At 47.7% G+C, this 26,432-nt stretch overlaps 1 long non-coding RNA gene across 2 annotated transcripts; it reads left to right on the forward strand.

Annotated features, from left to right (window-relative positions):
• Positions 1-87: 87 nt before the first annotated feature.
• Positions 88-25,220, forward strand: LOC123455036. Of its 2 annotated transcripts, none has more exons than XR_006633653.1 (3): positions 88-163; positions 14,817-14,968; positions 23,967-25,220. It is a non-coding gene; the product is annotated as an uncharacterized LOC123455036 (long non-coding RNA). The 2 variants fall into 2 exon arrangements; XR_006633655.1 differs by lacking the exons at positions 88-163; positions 14,817-14,968 and adding exons at positions 17,433-17,475; positions 17,678-17,806.
• Positions 25,221-26,432: the final 1,212 nt, after the last annotated feature.

The following is a 26,432-nucleotide window of genomic DNA, read 5'->3' on the forward strand; positions in this document are numbered from 1 at the left end:
GCGGGTCCCCTGACCTCGCTGGAGGCGAGAGGGCGGATCGGATTTGGAGCCTGCGGGAGGCTTGGTCAGAAGTGGCCCCCTGTGCCGCGGGGCCCCGCGGAGGGGCCCGGCTTTGTGGAGGATTAGAGTCTACCGCCCCACCCCACTACCTGCGTGTGTTTCGGTGGGTATCCGTGTGTGTCTGTGCGTGTCGGCGCTCCCGCCTCTGGGGCTATTGTGCACCCGTGTCTTTGCGCACACACATCTCGTATGTGCGTGTGCGTCCTTGTGACTTAACGGGGTCCAAGAGTGAGAATCCGTATTCTGATTCCCTAGCATCCGTGCGTGCGTGTGCAAATCTACACAACCTGCCTCTGTGTCTTTGGTGTTTTGTATGTCTTTTGTGTGTATTTGTGTGTGCATGTGTGTGTGTATCTAAGTGTTTGTGTCACCGAGAGGATGTGACGCCTTTGTGTGCGTCTCGGCCCCTGTAATGTGTATCTGGAAGATTTTCTTTCCTTTCTTTCTTTCTTTCTTTCTTTCTTTCTTTCTTTCTTTCTTTCTTTCTTTCTTTCTTTCTTTCTTTCTTTCTTTCTTTCTTTCTTTCTTTCTTTCTTTCTTTCTTTCTTTCTTTCTTTCTTTCTTTCTTGTCTGTAACATTTTTGTGTGTACGTGTTTCTCGGTGTTACCATCGCGTTTCTATGTTTAATCCTGAGGGTCCGAATCATTCTACATCACCCAGAGGTTTTGTTCAGTGTATTTCTCAGCGCCTTTGTGTGTCTGTATCTGGGGGATGAATAAATGCCTGTAGAGTTTTCCCTCACACGCCAAGACATGGTTCCCTGCCTGGATTCCATCTGGGAAACCCTAGGCCTTGGGCCCAGAAGTTGGACTGGGTCCGCACCTGGACCTCCTTCTGCCGGCATCTGGGCGGCGGGCGGGCGGGCGCGGGGAGAAGCGGCACTGCTAAAGCTGGGGCTCGCGGAGCCAAGAGGCGCCGAACTCTGCGCGGGGTTGTCGGGAGGACCGAGCTCATCCCGCCCTCTGCTGGCCACGATGAGTCCCTGCAACCACTGCTGGGATCCAGGCCCCGACTCTCGCCCTCTTCTTGGTGGGAGGGTGGGCACAGGGCTATCTTCTCCCATCCCGAGTCCTGCAGACGCCCCTTGGACCCCTAACTCCTCGTGCAGGGTTCCATAGCACCCAAACTGTTCACCACCCCTACGCTCCTCGTATGGGTGATTGACACTCGTTTTCTTCTGGCTGAACCGAGGTACCCCCGTGGCCGGGCCTCTGAGGCCTTGCGATGATGCCCTGGCTGGCTCCAGGACCAAGTCCGACTCAGTGGCTGTGTCTGGGGGATACTTTGCGAGGTACCGGATGTCTGTTCCGAGGGTACACTTGTAGCCCAACTCGCTGCCCCGTGGCTAGTGTTGGATTGTTGGCATCTCTCTCTCCGTGCCTTTAAGTCACAGCCCATGCCACCCCGCCGGCCTGGAGCCGGGCTGCCGGAGCTAAGCGGGGCCGCGACGGAGTCAGACGCTTCCCTGGCGTGAACGGTGGAGTCGGCCTTCCTCCTCTGTCCACAACCTCCGTCCCTCTGGCTAGTTTGTCCCCTTCGCTGTCCATTCACGCTGACCTCTCCTCCCCCACCCCCCGCGCTCCTTGTCCTTTGTCTCCGCTCGCTGGGTCTCGTCCCCCAGCGGAGTGGACCGTCCCGGGTCCTTCGCACACAGCCACGCAGAGGTCTCGGGTCTCTGCTAAGCATCGCCCGGGTTCCTGCGCCTCCCAGCGGGACCTCTGCGGAAGAAGGAGCCGCCTGGACGGGAGCACACAGGCCCGGGTTCGGAGTGCGCTTCTTCCTGTGGGCGACAAGCGGCACCTGGCTGTGAGAGATCGAGTACCCTGGCTTCGGGACCCGCTGATCCCCGACATCGCCCGCCCACGCCCATCCCCCCAGCCTGGGGGCGCCCTGCGACCCACGATGCCGGCGGCCGCTGGCAGCCGCGCGCCGTCCAACGCGGGACGGTCTCCGGCTTTGAACCCGTTGGTGATTTGTCTGCGCCGAAGCACAGCAGACGCAGGCGGCTCGCAATCGCTTGCTGGCTCTCAAGACTCCAGACGCAAACTGCCAAGGGTGTGAGCTGCTTCTAGTCCCGCGGGCATCTCCGGAGCCTTGCCCAGCATTCCCTTAATCCTAGGGCCTCACACTCTTCTCCCCAGCTCGACCCGCCTCCTACGAGCTAGCTGGCGGGTAGGACTTCCCTGGTCTGGAACCGCAGGCGTTTCGCACTTTCGACTAGTGAAGGAGTAAGGGGTCCTTCCTAGTTCAACAGCCCCACTCCAGCCCTAGCCGGAGAGACTTGATCCCAGCTGGGATGGAGCACGAAGGAGCCGTCCAAGAGCTGCACGCACCGGCCATTCTCCTCTGCTCTCAGAGCCGAGACTACCAAGCATGCAGGTCCACCCCGCGAATCCAAAGAGGAAGTCACCCAGGGTCACTGGGGCCTTAAGATCCGCGAGAGTCTGTCACACTGGATCAGAGCTGCTCCAAGCTCAACTGCTCTCCAGCACTCCCGGGGCCCAGTACAGAATCCCGTAGCAGAAATAGCTTAGAAGCTCACACAAGTCTAGCCCTGGGACTTCCTCACCCAAGAACAATCATACACCCCTCCGAGGATCCGAGCTGGACTTGACCCAGGACATGTGGGTCAAAAGACAAGGTCACTTTCCCACAGCTCAGGGGTTTTTCTGTGCCTTTAGAGGAGCCCCCGTGACCTTGAACTCAAGTGGCGGGCTCCAGAGAAGAGTGACTGGGGCGCTTCTCTTTCTCCCCTCGGGGATATTTGCGGCTGATGGGTTTCCTGGGGAGCCCTGTGGGTTTGGAGGCTGGGTGTTTGTGCCCATTAAGGGTAAGTACCCCTAGTCAAGTGTTTCTCAATCTCCCAGTAGCCTCCTCCCTTTGGCCACAGACCCAGGAGTTTCAGCACAAGGTCTAGTCATGGGATTCTTCCACATGTCAGGAAATCAGGTCCTCTCAGGCCCAAAGGCCGCTGGAAGTTCCCGGAAGGTCCCTAGGTTGGGGAGCTAAGGGCTGAGGCATCTCACTGGGTGAGGTACTTCTCTGTGGTGAGGAATGAAGAGCAGGTCTCAGGGAGCCCTCCGAACTCTGCTTCAGTCTGGCTAAGAGTCTTCAGGGAAATCTTCAATTTCTCCTCCTCAATACCCCTGTCTGTGAAATGGGTGCGATAAAAGGCTGCTAGAAGGGTGACACGGAAGGGCTCTCCACATGCCCTGCTCTCACAGTGAGGCTCTGAACTGAAGTATCTGGTGAGGAATTGGATGGAAGAGGGGCTCCACTACCAGTTAGGGCCAGAGGGAAAATAGACCCATCTGGAGCTCAGCCATGTCTTTTCCTTTCCCTCCAGAGCAGGCGAAGTTCAGGTACAGGCTGCTGTGGCTTGGGCACAGGAGGCTCCCCGAGCAATTCCCCGTTGCCCATGCCAGGCAGCCCAGCCTTCCCCACTGGCCCTGCTTTGGATCTTGGTGCTGAGAGCAGCCAGCCACTCAGTCAGAACCTCCAAAGCAATGAAGTTAAGATTTAGGCCCACTGCATGGGACCAGCAAGGTGTCATTTACATTTATTCCTACCAGGCTGTCTCTCAAGAATCTCCACATTTCTTGCCAAGTGGATAGGCTTGGCGATTTCAGCAGCCCACCTCTAGAATGAAGAGATTCCCAAGCCAGGATGGAAGCCAGAACAAAGAGAATGCCAAGGACTGCATTTGGAGCCATAAAAGACCCATTAGAACCCTAAGAACAACATGCAGAAAGGCATTTTATATGAATTGGATACAAACTCACAAAAGCCAGAGAGTTCATTGGTCTCCACCCCAAGGGTCCATGGCTGGGGAAGGGGGCTGGGTGTGAGCTGGGGCGGTGCCTGTCTTATTTGATCTTTATCTTAATTCCACTTCAAAACGCTGCGGCTCAGCCGAGTTGGAGGTTCGCCCCTTCCTGTAATTATTTGGTGTCTAGTAAAGTTTTTATGAGTGTCTGTGCAAATAAATGCATCTGATGTGCATTTGTTTTGGCTATGCCGCACAATGTTGGAGGTGCATGCTTCTTGGGTTGGTTCTTAGGGTTCAGAAGAGGAAAGAAGGAGAGTGAAAATTAAAAAAAAAAAAACAAAAAAACATGACCTCTGAGTCATGCAGAAGAGTAGAGTTGAGGTGGACCCACTGCTGACCACTGCCCCTTTGAGGTCTGAGCTCATGCTCCCCCCCCCACTACAAGTGGAGGCTGCTGCCTTTGGGTACACTGTTTGGGGGGATTCATTGATGGGCTTGGTAGCATCCAGATTCTAGGAAGAGCTTTGTGGAAACAGGCTTTTCATTACCATCTTCTAGGTATTTTTGGTGAAGTCAAATGAATAATAAAAAAGGTTGAGTTTGGGGGAGATGGAGTTAAGTCACTGCCTAAGTGGCAGAACATGCCTGCCGTTCCAGAGTGTGGGCTCGGCAGATCTGGCTGGCTGGCGGTGTTGGTGAGAGGCGTGCCTGCTGTGCAGCTCTCCCAAGGGTCCTGTTCATCTCCTGACCCCTAAGAGCAAGCAGCTAGTCCAGACTGAGAGCACTCTTGTGCGCCCCTGTCTCAGGTGGGTTCAGTGGAGCCCACGTTGGCTTTCTTCTCAGCCCCGATGTATCTGCTTTCAAATCGTTTTAGCATTTAAGAGTTTTTTTTAAATTTATTTGAGAGGGAGAGAGAAAGAGTCAGACAGAGAGTGAGGGAATGGGTGCAACAGGGCCTCCAACTGCTGCAAATGAACCCAGATGCATGTGCCACCTTGTGCATCTGGCTTATGTGGATCCTGGGGAATCAGACCTGGGCCCTTTGGCTTTGCAGGCAAGTGCCTTAACTGCAAAGCTAGCTCTCCAGCCCCCATTTTAGCACTTTTATTGAAGTATAATATGCATACAGAAAAATGCAGAAGCATGAAATTATTAAATGGCACACACCCATGCCATGAACCCCCAGATTAAGAAAGAGACCACATCCCAGAGTCCCGTGTGCTTCTCAGGCGCCACCCTTTCCTCTCAGGCAGTCATTCTCTTGCTCGCAAGCACCCTAAGTGCAGTTTGGCTGGTTTTGAGTGAATTGTTTTTGGCATGTTTATAAGTGTATAGTGTGGGTCCTTGTGTATGCATATTCATACGAGTGTGGGAGCATGCATCTGCGCAGGTGTGCATGCATGTGGAGGCCAGAGGAGGATATAGAGTACCTTCCTCTGTTGCTTCCCTATCTTATTTTTATTTTATTTTTTAAAAATTTATTTATTTGAGAGTGACAGACAGAAAGAGAAAGAGGCAGATAGATGATAGATAGAAAGATAGATAGATAGATAGATAGATAGATAGATAGATAGATAGATGGAGAGAATGGGCATGCCAGGGCCTCCAGCCACTGCAAACAAACTCCAGATGCATGCGCCCCCTTGTGCATCTGGCTAACGTGGGTCCTGGGGAGTTGAGCCTCAAACCAGGGTACCTTGGCTTCACAGACAAGCGCTTGACCACTAAGCCATCTCTCCAGCCCCTCTATCTTATTTTTCTGAGACAGAGTCTCTCACTGAAGCCAGAGCTCACTGTTTGGACTGCACTAGCTAGCCAGCAAGCCCTGGGGATCCTCCTGTCTCCACCTCCCCAGCTTCGATATTGCAGAGATACACCAACAGGTCCAGCATTGCTGTGTGTGATGGGGATCCAAACTCAGGTCCTCTTTACCTGCGGAGCCATCTTCCCAGCCCATGGTGAGTTTTATGTAGATGGACTCACAGACTACATAGTCCTGCTTATACTTTATGAGATTTTGCAGGAAACGCTGATTTTTTCCCCCCTCTCTCTAATATCCAGCGGGCTGGCTATTTGAGACTCTTGCTCCAGCAGGGTGCTGATAATCTAAGGAAATTTGTCCAGAATCTTTTCTCATCTCAGCCCCTCCATTAATGTCTAGTACTCTCCCTCTATTGCAGACATCATGAGACCTTGTAACAGGTGAGGAAAGCAGCACCTCAGAGAGGTGAAGTTACTCGTCTGGGGTCACACAGCATTGAAAGGGTCAGATCCCACATTCAAACCCAGTTGGCTTAACTCCAAGCCCCAGGCTCTTGTCACCTGCCTGTATGGCTCCCCTGGGCATCCAGGTTCAGGCGTGAACAGTCCCCTCCTGCCTCCTTCCAGCAGGGAGGAAGCTGGACTTTTTCCAAAGGAAACGCTGGGCAACACAAAAGCCCAAACAGTAAACAAGGCACGGAGGGTTCCCAGGCCCTGGCTGCCTAACCTCTAGTGGTAGAAGTCTGGTCTGGGCTGGTTTGGGCTGGACTGGTGCAGGCAGCTTCCCCAGATGCATCCCAGGTGGGTTCACCATGCCATTCACCTAGAGCCTGGGCCGTGCCAGCACCTCAGTACCAGTCCTGATACTCTATGTCAGTGAGGGGGAAAAGTCCTATTCTGTCCCACTTTACAGGTGAGGACACTGAGGCCCAGAGAGACCCAATGTCCTGCTTTAGAACGCTGATTTCTAAGTACCTGAGCTGGGTTTCAATGCACCCTCAACCTTTGTCCTTGACCCCTTGGCTGTCTTATCTGAGCCATTCCTGCTCACTTGTTGTGCCCAGAGGTATGGACAGGCACTTCTACTTGGATGCTTGGCATCTGGCAGGTCTAGATGGAGGCTGAGTTGCAAGAGCCACTTGGTAGTTCTCCTGGCCTCAGTTTTCTTGCCTGGAAAGTGGACATGATTTTACTACTTGCCATTACTATTGGGGAGTTTAATAAAACTCTGTGGTCTTTTGCAGGCAAGAATCTTAACTGCTGAGCCATGTTTTCAGCCCATGGTCTTTTTTTTTTTTTTTTTTTTTTTTTTTTTTTTTCCTAAAGTAGGGTCTCAGTCTAGCTCAGACTGACCTGGAATTCACCCTGTAGTCTCATGCTGGCCTGGAACTCAAGGTGATCTTCCTACCTTTGCCTTCCTAGTGCTGGGATTAAAGGTGTGTGCCACCACACCTGGCTCACTCATGGTCTTTTAAATCTGGAAGATTGTCAGTGGCCTGTTAAAGGAGTCAGGAGGTTCACTGGATGTGCAAAGGTCATAAAGTAAAAAGGCATTTGGGAGCTGGAGAGGTGGCTCAATGGTTAAGGCACTTGCCTTCAAAGCCCAAGGACCAGGATTTGATTTCCCAGTACCCACATAAATCCAGATGTACAAGGTGACACATAAGTCTGGAATTCGTTTGCAATAGCTTTAGGCCCTGGTGTGCCCATTTTATCTCTCTCTCTCAATAAGTAAATAAACAAACAAATAAAAATATTAAAATAAAAGAGAGAAAAGAAGGCATTTGGACCACCACAAGTCACAGCAATGCTTCCGTGTGATTTACATAGACATGGACAGGCGTGTGGATTTGTGCCTGAGGCAAGTGGGAGCCATGGAGGGTTTAACCAGCAGTGTCATGGTCAAGTATGTTTAGGAAGATATCTTTGGCCACACTGAGGGGTGAGACCATAAGCCAGAGGCCAAGTGACGAGACCCTTGGGTTTCAATATCCCTTTTGTATGGAAGGCGATTGAGCAGTCTGCCGAGCTGGCCTTATCCTCCAATTTCCCATAGAGGTTGTGTTTCCAGAGTCAGGGTTTCATGTTACACAGAGTTATTCTTTCTGGAATGCGTCCCCTAAGCAACCTCTCTGGACCCTCCATTGAGGGAGGTGCTTTTGTGAAAGTGTGATGCATGTATTTGCTCAAAATTCCACATCCTAGACCCAGGGCTCCACAGTGAGTCCCAATAGGCATAGCAGTGCCATTGTTATTGTTATTGTTAAGCTTTCTGGGTGTCTTGCTATACCAGTGCCTAGTGAAGCCTGCGGCAGAATCCTGAAGTGAGCCTGTGAGTTAGCATTCATACCCATTGCACAGGCAAAAAAGGTAAGGCTCATAGGGTGAAAGGCCTTACTCAAGGTCACTGCCCCCACACTGGCATCTCTGGAGTTGGTGCCAGGCAGCCTCAGAGAGGGGTGTGCTGGGTATGTTCATGAGCTAGAATCCAGACAGCCCTTCAACTATCCCCTGTGTACAGAAAAGGCAGAAAATTCTCCTGGCCTCCACCTCTACTCTGGCCCACACGTTCTGTCCCACAGTTTCCCTCCCTGGAGGAGCATGTCAATTCAGGCTTTTACAAACCCAGGGAACTCCTCCAAGCCCAGAATCCTCCCTGTGGCCTCCGGTTGGCCTGGTCTCTGCTTCCCTCCTCTTTGCTCTCTGCTTGTTCTGCCTGGCCAAACCTAGTGGCCTTATTTCAGCTGCTCAGGCCTGGCTTGCAGGCCTCCTCTGTCTGCCAGGTTCCCTCCCTTCCTTTGCCTAGCTCACCCCTAAGCGTCCTTAGAATCTCCATGTAAATGTCACCTCCCCCTGGAAGCCTTCCTTTACTTCCTGACCAGGTTGGGCTACCTCATCTGTGCTTTCAACAACCCGTGTTTCTCTTTGATTCTGCAAGGAAGATATATATATATATACACACACACACGTATATATACATACATACACAGAATCTTCTTCCCCATTTCACTGTCCCCTTGCATCCTGGGGGCAAACCCAGGAATGATGGGGAGGGGGTGATGCCTTGGTGGAGGGAGGGAGGGGTGATGCATATTTTGGCTATTTGACAGCAGCAGCACAGAAGTCCCCTGGTACCACCTCACTGCAATGAACCCCAGTCTCTCAGGCCCCCACTGGTATTCCCCACATTATTCTGCTGGCATCTCCTTGAGTTTTGCCTTCTGTGGGCTTCTCAGCATTGCACCCGCCCAGAGGAAGCATCCAGTTGGGGGCTTTACCTGGTGGGCTTTGATGCTGGGACTCAAACCCACTGGGTTCCCTCTGCCTGATGGCTGGAGGTCCAGAGACAGGCTGGTGCAGAGGGCCACCATAGTGGTCTCTTCCAGCCCTGATGGGGCTACTCTCCCCACACACAGACACTTTGAAGGCAGGCCACTCTATACCAAGGGTGACAAAAATCTGGGAGGCACCAGAGAGACCCTCAGTGGGCTATGCCAGTTTTTGGCAAGAGATAGGGTCCTGCGTATAGCCTTAGCTAGTGACCTGGCACTCATGATGTTGCCCATGCAAGAATCCTCCTGCTTCACCTTGTCAAGTGCTGGGACTAAAGGTGTATATCAACACATCTGGTAACTTTTTTTATATTATAGAAAAGTTCAAATAATGCACTTATTACTCAGGTTCAGCAATTAAAGCACACATGTAATCACTTACTCTGTGTGTGTGTGTGCATGCGTGTGTGCGTGTGTTGCTGGAACCCTGACCTAAGACCTCATATGTGCTAAGAAAGAATACTGCCACTGAAATATACTTCCAGACCCCAGTGGATTATTTTAAAGCAAAACCCAGACATTATAACATCTCAACTATAACTATTTCATTACCTTAAATCAATTTATCTATCTATCTATCTATCTATCTATCTATCTATCTATCTATCTATCTATCCATCTATCTATCTATCTATCAGTCATTATCTATCTTGTTTTGGTTTTGGTTGTAGTTTTTTGAGGCAGGTGTAACTCTAGTCCAGGTTGATCTGGAACTCACTCTGTACCCCAATCTGTCTTTAAACTCATGATGATCCTCCTATCTCAGCTTCTCCTCAAATACTGGGATTAAAGATGTGAGCCACCATTTTTATTTATTTATTTAGTTTGAGACAGGATTTTGCTATATAGCCCAGGTTGGCTTTGAACTTACTATGTAGCCAAGGCTAGCCTCATACTTGTAGCAATCCTCCTGCATTGGCCTTTCACATGCTAAAATTACAGGCATACAACACTACACTCTGCTTCATATATACATATTTAATATTTTTTGTATTTATTTGAGGGGGGGAGGAAGGGAATTGGTATGTCAGGACTTCCTGTCACTATAAATGAACTCCAGACACATGTACTAGTTTGTGCATCTGGCTTGATGTGGGTACTGGGGAATTGAACCCAGGCCATCTGACTTTGTAAGCAAACATCTTTTAACTGCTGAGCCATCGCTCCCTAATCCCTTCATATAAATTTTTTTTTAATTTTTTTAATTTTTATTTTTTAATTTATTTAATTGAGAGCGACAGACACAGAGAGAAAGACAGATAGAGGGAGAGAGAGAGAATGGGCGCTCCAGGGCTTCCAGCCTCTGCAAACGAACTCCAGACGTGTGCGCTCCCTTGTGCATCTGGCTAACGTGGGACCTGGGGAACCGAGCCTCGAACCGGGGTCCTTAGGCTTCACAGGCAAGCGCTTAACTGCTAAGCCATCTCTCCAGCCCAAAATTTTTAAAAGATTAAGAAATCTTTAAACCAGGCATGGTGGCACACGCCTTTAATCCCAGCACCTGGGAGGCAGAGGTAGGAAGATCGCCATAAATTTGAGGCCACCCTGAGACTCCATAGCTAATTCCAGGTCAGCCTGGGCTAGAGTGAGACCCTACCTCAGAAAACAAACAAACAAAGCCACTGTATCTTTGTATTAGCTATCTTTCTGCTTGTATGTGATAAAATACCTGACACAAGCAACTTCAGGAAGGAAGTGTTTATTTTGACTCACAATTTGATGATATAATCCATGTCAGAGAAAGCATGGTGGCAGGAGGGCCAGGCAGCGGCTCTCACTGAGCCTCAGTCAGGGAGCAGAGATGAAGGACTGAGCTCAGCTCACTTTCTCCTTTTCCTCCTTGCAGGGTCTCCCTCTAGCTCACACCAACCTGGAATTCACTATGTCCTCTCAGGTTGGCCTCAGACTCACAGGGATGCTCCTACCCTGATCAAAGGTGTCTGTTAGCATGCCCTGCTTCTTTTCTCTGTATTCACCCCACACTCAAGCTCAAGAACATGCCCAGAGGTGTGTCTCATTAAGACCCTAGGTGTTTATCGATCCAATCAACTTGATTTAGATCAATTTAGCCATCACAACCTAGAGAAATTATTACCCAGACCCAGCTGGCCCATGTTCATATCTCCCTCAATGCGTCATGTTTCCCACATCTTATACAAAGGTCTATAAATATTTCTCAGGTCTCTTTGAATCCACATCTTCTGGCATTCTGTCTTTCTTTCCGTCTGTCTCTCCCCGCCCCTCTGTCCTTGCTATTTGTTTGTTGAAGCAACCGAATTGTTTGTCCTGCAGTTCCCCCTTCTAGATCTTGTGCTTGTATTCCTGTGGGGGTCCGTGAACATGTTCCTCTGTCCTCTGTATTTCCTGTAATTAGATCTAGAGACTTGATCAGATTCCGGTTCAATTTTTGGCGACAATACTTCACTGGGGGTGGGGGGTGTCCTTCTGTCAGGAGCTCATAATGTCTTGTGATCTCTCTTTTTGTGCAGGTGAAGTTAGCAGTTGATGTCCATTTCTTAGATTCGTTATTTCATTAGGGATGTTACTCCAAGTCTGTCTTCCTTCTTCATTTATTAGCTGGGTTCTGTGAAAAAAGGGTCCTTTCTCATTAACTCTTTAGCTATCCTGAGTATGGTATGATCTCATTCACCATATATGACAGACAATACAAAGATTGAATTGACTCTTGATTTTTTTTTTTTTAATGCTAGGAGTTGAACTTAGGCCCTTGAACATGTTAGGCAAGTGTTCTGCCACTGAGCTATATCCTCATCTCCAGTCTTTTTTTAATTTTAATTTTGAGACAGGTTCTGTTACATTGTTCAAATTGGCCTTGAACTAGTTATGTAGCCCAGACAGGGTTTATCTTGGGATCCTCCTGCCTCAGCCTTCTGAGCAGCTGGGCTTATAGGTATGTGTCACCAGACTTGGCTAGAATTTGATTCGGTTTGGTTTTGAGAACAAGGACTCACTGTATATCTCAGGCTGGCATTGGACTCATGGCAGTCCTCCTGCCTCACCCTTCCACGTGCTGGTTTTACAGGCTTGTTTTTATCACTGTGCCTGGTACGCTTGATTTCCGCCCCCATCCCTGGAGGTGGGATCTTACTCTAACCCAGGCTGACCTGGAATTCTCTATGTAGTCTCAGGGTGGCCTCAAACTCACAGCGATCCTCCTACCTCTGCCTCCTGGGTGCTGGGATTAAAGGCATGAGCCACTATGCCTGGCTTGATTCCTTAACAGTTCTCAAATTATGAGTTGGTTTCCTCATACTTGGAGGATTTTTGTGTGTGCTGGGGATGGAATCCAAGGTGTTAGGCACTCTAGGCAAACTCTGTACCAGTGCCCTCAATCCTTGTGAGTCTAAGGATTTAGTGGTCTTTGATATTTTCCACCCTCGGCAATTCCCACTTGCGTTCCAGTGCTCTAGTTCTGCTGGGGGGCCGGTCCTCTTCAGTTCACTCCTGAGGCCTTTGAGCCCAGTAAGCTCTGAAAGCTCCTTTGCTCCAGACTGGAGCTTGTGAATTGGCTGCCCCAGACCTGAAATCAGCATTTCCCCCAGGAGCCTGGGTCTCTTTGAGGAACGGCACTTAGAGACCACAGTCTAGGTACAAAACAGTGCTCATGTGGTTGCTCCTTGTTTTGGGGCATGTTCAGTACACAAGCTAGGAAATTCATTAAAAGTGCTTGACTTATTTGTGGGAGAGAGAGAGAGAACGAGAGAGAGAAAGAAATGAGAATGGATGCTCCAGGGCCTCTTGCTGCTATAAAGGAACTCCAGATGCATGTACCACTCTGTGCATCTGGCTTTACAAGGGTACCGGGGGAACCAAACCCAGGCTGGCGGACTTTGCAAGCAAGTACCTTTAATGGCTAAGCCATCTCACCAACCCAGAAAATAAATTTTTAAAAATACATTTTATTTATTTGAAAGAGAGGGAGGGAGGGAGAAGGAGAATGGTCACACCAGGGCCTCCAGCCACTGCAAACGAACTCCAGATGTATGCACCCCCTTGTGCATCTAGCTTACGTGGGTCCTGGAGAATAGAACCAGGATCCTTTGGCTTTGCAGACAAAGCCTTAACCACTTAAGCCATCCCTCTAGCGCTAGATTTTTGTTTTGTTTTGTTTTTTGAGGTAGGGTCTCACTCTAGCCCAGGCTGACCTGGAATTCACTATGTAGTCTCAAGATGGCCTCGAACTCACAGTGATCCTCCTATCTCTGCCTCCTGAGTGCTGGGATTAAAGGCATGCGCCACCATGCCCAGTTTGATTAAAATTTTTTTTTGTTTATTATTTATTCATTTGAGAGCGACAGACAAAGAGGAAAAGAATGAGAGAAAGAGAGAGAGAGAGAGAGAGAGAGAGAGAGAGAGAGAGAGAGAGAGAGGGAGAGAGAGAGAGAGAGAATGGGCGTGCCAGGGCTTCAAGCCACTGCAAATGAACTCCAGATGCGTGCGCCCCCTTGTGCATCTGGCTAACGTGGGTCCTGGGGAATCGAGCCTCGAACCTGGGTCCTTAGGCTTCACAGGCAAGCATTTAACCACTAAGCCATCTCTCCAACCCTTGATTTTTTTTTTTTAAAGATAAAATGCAGCATGAGTCATGACTGCCAAGACATGGAAGCAACACAGATGTCCTTCACCGGGAGGCGAGGATAGGTTCACACTGTGGTATATTTATTCAGTGTAACATTACCTGGACATTAAAAATAAGTGATCCTGGCTGGGCGTGGTGGTGCATGCCTTTAATCCCAGCACTTGGGAGGCAAAGGTAAGAGGATCGCCATGAGTTCAAGGCCACCCTGAGACTACAGAATGAATTCTAGGTCAGCCTGAGAGAGAGTGCGACCCTACCTCAAACAAACAAACAAACAAACAAAAAAATGGGCTGGAGAGATGGCTTAGTGGTTAAGCACTTGCCTGTGCAGCCTAAGAATCCCCGTTCGAGGCTTGGTTCCCCAGGACCCACGTTAGCCAGATGCACAAGAGGGCGCACACATCTGGAGTTCGTTTGCAGTGGCTGGAGGCCCTGGTGTGCCCATTCTCTCTCTCTCTCTATCTGCCTCTTTCTCTCTCAGTCTGTTGCTCTCAAATAAATAAATAAAAATAAACAAAAAAGACTCTCCTTTAAAAAAAAACCAATAAAATAAAATAAATAAGTGATCTTAAATACATATAGCTAGGCAAAAGAAGCCTGCCTGCATGAGTCTAATTATATGCCATTCTGGACAAGACAAAACCATGGGGAAAGTAGAAACAGTGGGGCTTGTGAGGTGTTGGGAGGACATTTTCAGGGTGAAACTATTCTGTATGACATTCTAACAGTCCCTCTAAACCCAGTTTTGTTTCCCAGTTTTAGTTAGCCATGGTCAACATGTTCTAAAAATATTAAATAGAAAATCCCCCAGACAAACAGCTTATAAGTTTTTAAATTGTGTTTCATTCTGAGTAGAGAACAATGGCATCGCCCTGTTTGGCATTATCCCTCCTGGGGCGTGGGTCCACCCTGTGTGTGCTGCTGCCTACTGGCCCCTTAGTTGCCACCTTGGTTATCAGATGGGACTGTTAGAGTGTTACAGTATTATTTATTTATTTGAGAGCAACAGACAGAGAGAGAAAGGGGGAGGGGAGAGAGAGAGAATGGGCACACCAGGGCTTCCAGCCACTGCAAACGAACTCCAGATACGTGCGCCCCCTTGTGCACCTGGCTAACGTGGGTCCTGGGGAACCGAGCCTCGAACCGGGGTCCTTAGGCTTCACAGGCAAGCGCTTAACCGCTAAGCCATCTCTCCAGCCCTATAATAGTATTTTTAATGGTTTTTATTTATTTATGTTTTTGGAAACAGGGTTTTACCATGTAGCTCAACCCTCCTCCTGCCTCTATCTCCAGGTGCTGGAATTCTGCGTGTGCGCCATCACCAGCCTTGGATACTGTGCTGGTGTGTAAGTAACCGTGAGTCACAAATCATTCATCATTCCTGTCTCTTCATCTCATCAGGAGGCATTGTGTCAAGCCATGTCATTACAAGGACAGTACAGAAGGTACTTTAGGAGACCACCTTCATGTAACTTCTTTCTTTTTCAAGGAAGGGTCTCCCCCTAGCCCAGGCTGATTTGGAATTCACTATGTAATCTCAGGCTGGCCTCAAACTCACAGCAAGCCTCCTACTTCTGCCTCCCAAGTGCTGGGATTAAAGGTGTGTGTCATTACATTGGGCCACATAACTTTTATTATAGTATACACACACACACACACACACGCACACACACACATATATATATATATATACATATATATATAGTTTACAAAGAAAAGTTTTATCTATTTATTTATTTATTTGAGAGAGAATGAATGGGTATGCCAGGACCTCCTGCCACTGTAATCTGACTGGATGTATGCACCACTTTATGCATCTGGCTTTACTTGGGTACTGGGCAATCTAACCCAGGCATTCAGGCTTTACAAGCAAATACTTTAAAAAAATATTTTCTTTTTACTTATTTATTTAACAGAGAGAAAGAGGGGGATAAAGAGAACAGGCGCACCAAGGGCTCCAGCCACTGCAAACGAACTCCAGACACATGTGCCACCTTGTGCATCTGGCTAATGTGGGTCTTGAGAATTTGAACCTGGGTCCTTTGGCTTTGCAGGCAAATGCCTTAACCGCTAAGCCATTCCTCCAGTCCACAAGCAAATACTTTCAACCACCACTGAGCCATCTTCCCAGTTGTGTTATTTTTTTTAATGTTGAGTTTATATTTATACTTTTATTTAAATGGTAGACTATGGTGAGGTTTAAAAGTTTTTTATTTGTGAGGAGAGAAAGAATGACTATGGGCACACCATGGCCTCTTGCTGCTGCAAATGGACTCCAGTTGCACTGCATTGTACAGCTGGCTTTACATGGACACTGGGGAATTGAACCCGGGCTTCAAGGCTTTGCAAGCAAGCACCTAAGCCATCTTTCTAGCTCTACAGTGAGGGTTTTTTTTTTTTTTTCTTCGAGGTAGGGTCTCACTGTGGTCCAGGCTGACCTGGAATTAACTATGTAGTCTCAGCGTGGCCTTGAACTCTGCCTCCTGAGTGCTGGGATTAAAGGCGCGTGCCACCATGCCTGGCCTCTACAGTGAGTTTCTTCTTGTTTGTTCTGAGATAGTCTTACTCTAGAAGCAGCCCTCCTGCTTCAGCCACCTCAGTGCTGGGACTTCAGGTGCTTATACCTGTACTCAGCTAGCCTATAGGATTATTCTTGGCTTTTTCTTCCTTACATCTGCTTATCCTTCTCTCAAGAGAAACATGTTTTCTTTTTAGTTCCCAGTTAAAGCGACCCATTGTCTGAGTCCCACAACATAGCACATAAGACACTAATAAAATGTCAGTGTCGTTATGTCTTAGTCCTTTTGGATTGCTGCAACAAAATGCCTTAGACTGGCTCATTTATAAACAACTGAACTTCACTGCACATGGCTCTGGAGGTGGGAAGTTGCAGACAGCGACGTCATCAGAATTGACTCACGAGCTCACTCCTCTGGAAAGATGGGGCCCTCTGGCTGGGTTCTTCCCAGGATGGGAGGGTAAAGGGCTAAACAGGCTACTTTTTCCTAACCCCACTCAGGAGGGAGGAGTTCTCCTGACCTAATGTGATGATTTATGTTGACTGTTGACAGTGCATAGAATCACCTAGGAGATGAGCCTCTGGGCTGCTGGTGAGTGGGCTGGGGTCTTTCCTGAAGAAAGAGAAAGCTAGGACTGGAGAGATGGCTTAGCAGTTAAGGCACCTTTGACCTTAGCCATCTCCTTGGCAACTTAATTTTTTTTTTTTTTTTGAGGTAGGGTCTCACTGTGGCCCAGGCTGACCTGGAATTCGCTGTGTAGTCTCAGGGTGCACTCGAACTCACGGCGATCCTCCTACCTCTGCCTCCCGAGTGCTGGGATTAAAGACGTGCGCCACTACACCCGGCTCAATTTTTTGTTTTATTTTTGAGACAAGGTCTCACTGTGTAGCCCACACTGGTCTCAAACTTGAGGCAACCCTCCTGCCTTAGTCTTCCAAATGCTGGTATTATAGGTGTGAGTCACAGTGCCTGACTAACATGAAATTCAATGGGACAGAGACAGATATTCAGGCCTTAGCACGCCAACATGATTGGCTTTTTTCTTTTGCAACTTATACATTGATTTTTGATTTGCCTTTAGGTTATATCTTGTTTGGGATGGACAGTCAAAATTCTAGTGCTTTAGTCATGTTGAGTGACTACAGGGCTATGTCACCAACTTTCTATAAGATCATTACTGCTTATGTCATGTTTTGAGACAGGGCTTGTCACAGTCAGGTTGACGTTGCTGGCAGAAAACACCCCACCAAGAGCAGATTGTGGGAGAAAAGGGTTTATATTGGCTTACAGACTCGAGGGGAAGCTCCATCATGGCAGAGGGAAAACGATGGCATGAGCAGAAAGTGGACATCACCTCCTGGCCAACATCAGATGGACAACAGCCACAGGACAGTGTGCCAAACACCGGCAAGAGGAAGCTGGCTATAACACCAGTAAGCCCACCCCCAACATGACACTGTCTCCAGGAAGTGTTAATTCCTAAATCTCCATCAGCTGGGGTCCTAGCATTCAGAATACCTAAGTTTATGGGGGACACGTGAGTCAAACCACCACAGGGTCTCATGTACCCTGGGCTAGCTTGCTATATAGCCAAAGATGACCTTAAACCCATGATCCCCTCCTTCTACCTTCTAGACGCCGGAACCGCAGGTGTGTGTTTTCTCACCCAGGGCTTCGCCCATTCTAAGTGCAGCGTTACGTTATGCATTGCTGTGTCCAAACACCTGAAAAGAAGCAGCTTCAGGAGGGAAAGGGGTCATTAAGGTATGGCAGCATGAGACCAGCTGGTCACAGTGGGTCCATAGCCAGGGACCGAGCAATGAATGCTGCTGCTCAGCTTGCTTCGTTCTCCTCCTCTCCCCTCCTCCTCCCTCTTTTTTTTTAAGTTCTTATTTGTTTATTTGAGAGAGAGAAAGAGGCAGATAGAGAGAGAAAGAATGGGTGTGCCTGGGCCCCTAGCCACTGCAAATGAACTCCAGGCCCAACTGCCACCTTGTGCATCTGATTTCGTGGGTACTGGGGAATCGAACCTGGGCCCTTAGGCTTCCCAGGCAAGTGCCTTAACTGCTAAGCCATCTCCCCGGTCTGCTTTCTTCTTTTTCTCCAGCCCAGGACCTCAGCCCATTGGTTGGTGCTGCTCACAGTGAAGGGGGCTGTGAGTGTAACGTGCCCCTGTGGCCGCATGTGCTTTGAATACTTGGCCCTCAGCTGTCAACTTCTTGCTGGAGGAGGCATGTTGCTGGGGGGTGGGTTTAGGGGTATTATAGATAGCTCCCCCTTGCTTTTATTAGTCCAGCTTAGCTCACTGTCTTCTGCTTCCTGCCATCTGCTATGGCAAGACGTGATACCCAGCTCTACCCTTCTTCCCCTGCTGCGATGGAGCTTCTCCTCAAGACTGTAAACCAAAAGCAACCCTTTCCTCCCATCCACTGCTTTTGGTCAGGTGCTGTGTGCAGGCAGTGAGAAGCTAACTACCCGCTTCAACCAGCCTGATCTCTTGAGCTAGAAAATCCCTCACACACCCAACCAGAGATTTTGTTCACGGTGATTCTAAATCCTGTCAAGTTGATCACCAGAGATCAACATCCACAAGAAGCAAGCACTCTACAAACTGAGCTGTAGCCAAAGATGACCTTACTAGATAGGACTGTGCTCCTACCTACTGCCTTCGAGATTTTTTGTTTTGGTTTTGACACTTGGAATGTATTTTCCAACATGTTATATTTCATATGTAAAATATGTACCTGTTTCCAAGTCAACCCTAAAACCAAAAAATATGTGACATTTCTCTGCTCTTCTTCCCCTTTTGGTTTGTTTGTCTCCCTTTAGGTTATTTTTTCTGCCTCAAGTTTTCTGTTTGTATTCCATTTAAAAAAAATGTAATAAATTGGCCAGGTATTGTGGTGCACGCCTTTAATCCCAGCACTCTGGAGGCAGAGGTAGGAGGATCCCTGTAAATTGAGGCCAGCCTGGGACTACCGAGTGAGTTCCAGGTCAGCCTGGGCTAGAGTGAGACCCTACCTCCAAAAATAAATAAATAAATAAATAAATAAATAAATAAGCAAATAAATAAATAAATAAAGTAATGAAGGCCTCAGCACTCTTAGATAAGCATGAGTATAACCTGAACTCTCTCCAAATGATGCACCCAATTTCCTTCTAGCCTAGGTGTCTGCACAAGAAGGTCTGACCTCAGATTTTGTTCATCCTCATAAGCTGCCTGGCTTGACATAAACAACCTCTGCTCATTGTGGAGCGTCTAGTACGATTTCCAGGCTTTGCATACAGGACAGTTTACATGTTAATTAGCATTCAACCTGTTACAGAAGAGGAAAGTTGAGATCAACAAGCTGGGTTTTGAACCTATGTCTCCTCAATTCCACTGACTAAGTATTTCTGGAGCATATAACTCTGTTTGGGGTGCAGAGATAACCCAGTTAGAGTCCCATCTCAAATCTAGTGGGACACTCATATCTGACTGGCTGATGAGGATATATATAGGACTGTCAGTCTGTCCACCCCCTTCACCAGAAGATGCTCCTTACAGCACAGTGCAGACCAGTGGATGTTTGTTGAATGGAAAAAAAAAAAAAAAGGAAATGAAGAAGGAAAAGTTAAAAGAAAAAGTTTGAGCTGGCCCTGGTGGCACACGCCTTTAATCCCAGCACTTGGGAGGCAGAAGTAGGAGGATTGCTGTGAGTTCGAGGCCACCCTGAGACTACATAGTGAATTCCAGGTCAGCCTGGGCTAGAGTGAGACCCTACCTCAAAAAACCAAAAAGAAAAAAAAAAAAGTTTGAGGTTGGCACTGAAGTCCTTTGCTTCTTAGACTCAGAACACTTTGTAAACATTTAATGACTTTGGGCTTTTGAGAGATGGCTACATGGTTAGGAGCAGTTCTTGCACAAACACAAGAGCCTGAGGGGGCCTGAGACTGCCTGAGTTCAAATCTCCAGCTCCTAAGGTAACACAGCTGGGCATAGTCATGTGTACCTGTAACCCCAGTCCCACAGGGGAGCAGAAACCTGAGAATCCTTGGAGCCAAAATCATTATAAATAAATAAATAAATGGAGACTCCAGCTCAAAACAAGACCAGGTGGAGGAGTAATGGAGTGGGAAACCCAACATTACACTCCAGCCACCACAGGCAAGTGTTTTGGGGGCTACAAGGGTACATGCAGGTACAGATACTCCACTCCACACACACACACAAACGCAAAGAAAATAAAAAAAAAACAACTTCTGCATTCTTCAGTGCCTACGTAAAGTTAGATGCACAAAGTAGCACGTGCATCTGGAGTTAGTTTGCAGTGGCTGGAGGCCGTAGTGCACCTATTGTCTCTCTGTCTGTCTCTGCTTACAAGTAAATAAAATAAGTAAAACAAATTTAATTTAAAAAAATTAGTAACTTTAAGATTATGAATATAATGTACTTTAGTACAGAATATTTGGAGCATACAAAAAAATGAGAACAGGGCTGGAGGAATGGCTTAACGGTTAAGGCATTTGCCTGTAAAGCCAAAGGACCCTGGTTTGATTCCCCAGGACCCACGTTAGCCAGATGCACAAGGGGGCGCAAGTGTCTGGAGTTCGTTTGCAGTGGTTGGAAGCTCTGGCGCGCCCATTCTCTCTGTCTCTCCTTTTCTTTCTCTGTCAAATAAATTAAAAAAAAATATATATTTTAAAACCCGAGAACATAAAAATAACCATGATGCCAGCTCTCAGAGTTCATCTTTTTGTTTATTTCTTGGGTCTTCGCTATATATGGCTAGCCTTTAAAAAAACCATTTGACTCAAGTGTACACACTGTGATTTGCATTTTTAAGAAAACCACTTACGATCTCTCATGACCATTTTCCTGACTGAGTATCCGTTTAAGCTTCACTGCCTTTTTAGGGGCTGGATTTCTTTCCACCCGGGATGACATCCTTCACCGTATGAAATAATTGTAACTGCAAGACGAAGGCTGAAGTCAGTACAGGAAGAACATCTAGAAACTTGGAGGCTTCACACTGTTTCTCAGCCACAGTTGCATAATCCTTCCTGGGGACAGGGACGCCTGGAAAGTGAAGCAAGGACTTTAGCCAGAGGCTCCAGCCTGCCCAGCCCTCAATTTGGGGTTACATTGCCAGCACACTGGATTTCTAGTCCCGGTCTCAGCAGGTGGCACTGCTGACAGACATGAAAATGCCAAAAGCAAGAAGGAGCGTAAGGGTTCTCAAACCTTAGCCTGGCATACCGAGATGGCTGTGTGACCTTGGCAAAGAACTTTACCTGTCTGTGCTTTGACTCCCTGGTCTCCTAACATAGGACAGCAACCGTGCCCACTCCCCAGGCAGGGAAAGCAGTCCATAGCTCAGTGCCTGGCACATGAAAAGACACCAGTAAACAGTCATTCTCTAAGATACTATCTATCTATCTATCTATTTATTTATTTATTTATTTATTTATTTATTTATTTATTTATGAGAGAGAGAGAGAATGGGTGTGCCAAGGCCTTTAGCCACTGCAAACGAACTCCAGAAGCATGCCCCTCTATGTATATCTGGCTTACATTGGTTCTGGGGACTTGAACCTGGGTCCTTAGGCTTCACAGGCAAGCACCATAACCCTAAGCCACTTTTCCAGTCCGTAAATTCTTATTAAACTGTATGCTGGGTCCCATCACACCTTCCAGATGCACTACCCTTTGCTGGTGTCAGGACTATTCCTGATCGCTTCTCTTGATGGGTGGGTAATCCAGGCCTTATGGAATCCTCTTGTGAAATGCCACCCTTGGGCTAGTGGCAATGGCCAGGGAGTCTTGGGCCTGCTGTGACCTCACTACATCTTAAGAAACTAAGCCTCATAGTCTGCACGCTCCCTACACCCAGCCCCTTTGGAAACAAAGTCTCATGTATCCCAGGCTGGCCTTGAACACATTGTGAAGCTGTGAATGATTCTGAACTTCTGATCCTCTTGCCTCCATCTCAGGCATGTAATCCTGGCTTCTGTTGTTATGGGGATGGAATTCAGGACTTTGTGCCTGCTAGGCAAGCACTCTGCCAACTGAGCTACCTCTCTAGCCCACACCAGCCCATTAACAGGGACCTATGATTCTGTTTGGTTTCAAAATGAGTCAAAAGACTGTACTCTGCCAGGAAAGCAGTATTTTTGTAATCACTAAGTTAATGGTCTTCAGGGTTCGTCCATGCAGGTCCCATACCATTAACTTGCTTTTGAATCAACTATTTCCCATCTCTGAACTCCAGCTCCAACTTCCATAAGTTACAAATAATATTGTGGTGGATGGCTTTGTTTTGAGCCCCACCCAGCATCCCTAACTCTGTTTTTGTCTTTCCTTTGGGAGAATCAGTTCTTTTTTTAAATTTTTATTTCTTTATTTGAGAGAGCTAGAAAAAGATACAGTGAGAGAAAATGGGAGTGCCAGGACCTCCAGCCACAGCAAACGAAATCTAGATTCAAGTGCCACCTTGTGCATCTGTCTTATGTGGGTACTGGGGAATTGAAGCTCAGTTCTTAGCCTTCGCAGGCAAGCGCCTTAACCACTAAACCATCTCTCTAGGCCTAAGAATAAATTCTTTAGAACTCTGAAGCATGGGTTCATTCTCTGGCACCCTGGGTAGAGCATGTGACTTGAGATTTCAATGGAGACCCTCCCATCACTGGGTCATGGAGATTGGCCCACTGGTGGTCATGTGACCCAAGCCAGGCCAATAGAATGCTCTCCATCCAGGCTTTGGCTCCAGGCCTGTCTTCTGTGACTATGGTTGTGAGGGCTGCTGCTTCTAGACCACCTGGCTTCCAAGCGTGATTGGCTGAGAATGAAGCAGGAGGTGGAGCCAAGAGCAGACACAAGAGGTAGAGGACTCAGTGCTGTCAGGAAGCCATATTTGGTTTGTGGTTGATACTTGTGAATTAATCCTTTCTTTGTTTAAGACAGTTTGAGGTGACTATCTTGTCACTTTTCACTATCACTATCAGACCTCAAAAAAACTACAAAGGCTGAGTACCCTTCCCTAAAATGCTTGGGACCAATAAGTGTTTCAGATTTTTCAGATCTGGAATGTTTGTATTGACTTTACTGGGTGAGCATCCCTGGTCTGAACATCCCAGACTGGTCTCCAACTTGCAACCTCCTGCCTCAGCCTCCCAAACTCTGGCATTACAGAGGCATGTGCTGTCATGCCAGATCCAAATCCAGTACTATTTGTTTGACACAGAGTCTCATTGTAGCCCAATCTGGCTTGGAAATCACTGCGATCCAGCTGTCTCGGCCTCCAGAGCGCTGAGAGTATAGGCATGAGCTACCACACCAGGTGAACAACATTTAAAAATTGTATTTATTTATTTGCCTATGTGTGTATCTTATGGGTGTGCCAGGGCCTCTCATCTCTGTGCAAATGAACACCAGATGGCTGCACCAGTTTTTGCTTCAGGCTTACACGGACAGCTTGAGAATTGAACTCTGGCTGGCAGGCTTTGCAAGCCAGCGCCTTTAACCACTAAGCTCCCCAGCCCATCAGCACGTTTTGTATGGCATGTCGGCACCCCACATGTTTTGGATTCTGGAGCGTTTCCAGGTTTCAGATTTTTGAAATAGAGCTCTCCAACCCCATATTCCTGAATTGCTATAAGAATTCACTGAGGAAATGGACATGAAGCCCTTGATATGGTATTTGGCATAACGTGCTTAACAGGTGGTATTTATATTGTTATGAATTTAATTGTAGAAAAATGGTAAAGGGCAGCTAAAACAGAGATAGGAATAAATATGTATTATTTTTAGCCTCACCTTTTTAGAGGTAGGTACATAGTTTGACATATTTTCCTTGAGATATTTTCAGACACACATGCACATATATGTATCACTATGCCACTTTGGTTTGTGTGATGGTTCCCGTTGTCTACTTGATCTGATTAGGAACGGACAAAGAGGCATACTTCTTGGACGAGTCTGTGAGGGCGTTCCCAGGAAGGACTGATGGAGGGGTAGACCTTCCCGCAGGGTGAGCAGCCATTCCCATGATGCATCTATAAAGACGCCCCCAGAGAACACTGAGCCTTTCGCCTGCTACTCGCCCGTGTGTGCACGCACCTACCGCCTTGCTGCTAACCTTCTCCCACACCGGGACCGGCTTCCTTGGCCTTCCACACGGACTGAAGACCGGCAGCTCTTCAGGAATCCTCCAGGCTTTCAGAGCCAGGTTGGGACTGCTAAAGCCCCCAGCCTTGTGGACTGAGCAGCTACTGGGTTCCCCGCCTCTCCAGTCTGCAGGCAGCTATGTTATTGAACTGCCCAGCCCGCAGGCTGTAATCTAACCTGCTAACTCCCCTTTATACCTCATGTTTCTTCTATTGGTTCTGTTCCTGTAGAGAGCCCTGACTAACACAGCTTGTATGTATGTGTATATACCAACATGGAATCGTACTGCTTTGTGAACTATTGCACTTGGATGTAAGTCAAATGCATCACAAAGATATATGTACATACAGCAGTTATTTGTAATGGCTGCAGGCAGTCAGTGTTTTGTTGTACTGTCAGATGCTTCCCGAGTTGTTGTTTTGTTGTTGTGTGTGTCTGTGTAGTGTGTGCATGTGTGTGTAGATGTGTGAGTCCCATGCACATGTATGCAGTGGTCAGAGGAGAACAGCAGTGTCCTCCTCGGTCACTCTCCGGCTTTATTTCCATGAGGTGGCGTTTCACTGAGCCTGGAGTTGCCATTTTGGTTGGACTAGGTGATCAGCAAGCCACAGTGATTCTCCTATCTCTGCCCCACCTCAGGACTGGGGATACGGATACGTGTGGCCACAACTGGCCTTTTATGTAGGTGCTGGGGATGGAACTCATGGTTGTGTGGCAAGAGTTTCTACCCAGTGAGCCATCTCTCCAGTTCCTCAGGGTTTTTTTGTACAAACACTAGTGGGATGGCCTCTTCTATACCTGTGTATCTCATCCTTGCTCACCAGCTTCTAAGGGACCATCACAGAACCTATGTTAAAAATATTTTACTTATTTATTTATTTGACCTGCAAATGAACTCCAGACGTGTGTACCACCTTGTGCACCTGGCTTATGTGGATTCTGGGGAATCAAACCTGGGTCCTTTAGCTATGTAGGCAAGCACCTTAACCACCAAGCCATCGCTCCAGGCCAGAACCTATGCTTTAAAGATTAAAAAACATATCATAATTTGAACATTGAGTTGTCTATTTTTTTTGTGTGTGTGTGATTTTTTGAGGTAGGGTCTCACTCTAGCCCAGGCAGACCTGGAATTCACTACGTAGTCACAGGGTGGCCTTGCACTCATGGCAGTCCTCCTACCTCTGCCTCCCTAGTGCTGGGATTAAAGGCGTGTTCCACCATGCCCGGCTTGAGAATCGATTCTTTAGAATGCCGAAGCATGAGTTCATTCTCTGTCACCCTGAGTAGAGCATGTGAAAATATTTGAAGAAAAATAGTTCAAAATATGTACCTACCTCTAAAAGGTATTTTTAAATTATTTATGTGTGTGTTTGTGTGTGTGTGTGTGTGTTTGTGTGTGTGTGTGTGTGTGTGAATGAACACATGCACATAAGGGCCTTTGGCTGCTGCAAACAAATGTTTTGCGTCTGGCTTCATGTGGGTACTGGGAAATTGAACCTGGATGGCAGACTTCTCAAGCAAGTGCCTCAACCACTGAGCAGCATCTCCAGCACACAGCTGCATTTATTTGCTGATGATGTGACCAGCTATGCCAAAAATCCAATAATAACCCACAAAAGCTGCAAGAACTAGTTAACCAGGTGTGCACAGGATCACATGTCTGTAATCCCAACACTTACAGGGTAGAGGCTGGGGGATTAGGAGTTCAAAGTCTTCTGAGGCTACATAGTGAGTTTTCAAGCTAGCCTGGGCTACATGAGACTATCTCCAAACAAAATAGCAGGGGCCAGGGGAATGGCTCAGTGGGTAAAGGCGCCTGCTCTGCAAGCCCGCCACCTGCAGTCGATCTCCAGAGCCTATGTAAAACTGGACACAATGGGACCACATTGTGCAGAGACTTGTGACCTCCACATGCATCTTGAGCCATGCACATACACACAACATACACACACCCACACACAAACAAGAATAAATTAAAAACAAAACAAAGACCCCCCCAACCCTGGTGAACTAATCAACAACTTTGGTGAGATTGCAAGATATAAGATTGAAATACAAAAAATCAACAGTATCACCATATCCTGCCAATGAGCCACCCTAAATAAATGGTGTGCTTTTGAACAACATATTGAGAATTTAGTCACACAAATCCTGGTTGCCATGAGATCCTCCTCTGTTCTCTGATATTGCATTGTTAACCACATTTTTACCACCATGGCCACCAGCCATGCCAGGGGCCTGCTG

Source organism: Jaculus jaculus, chromosome 1 (genome assembly GCF_020740685.1).
Source record: "Jaculus jaculus isolate mJacJac1 chromosome 1, mJacJac1.mat.Y.cur, whole genome shotgun sequence".
In the NCBI taxonomy this organism is placed as follows: domain Eukaryota; kingdom Metazoa; phylum Chordata; class Mammalia; order Rodentia; family Dipodidae; genus Jaculus; species Jaculus jaculus.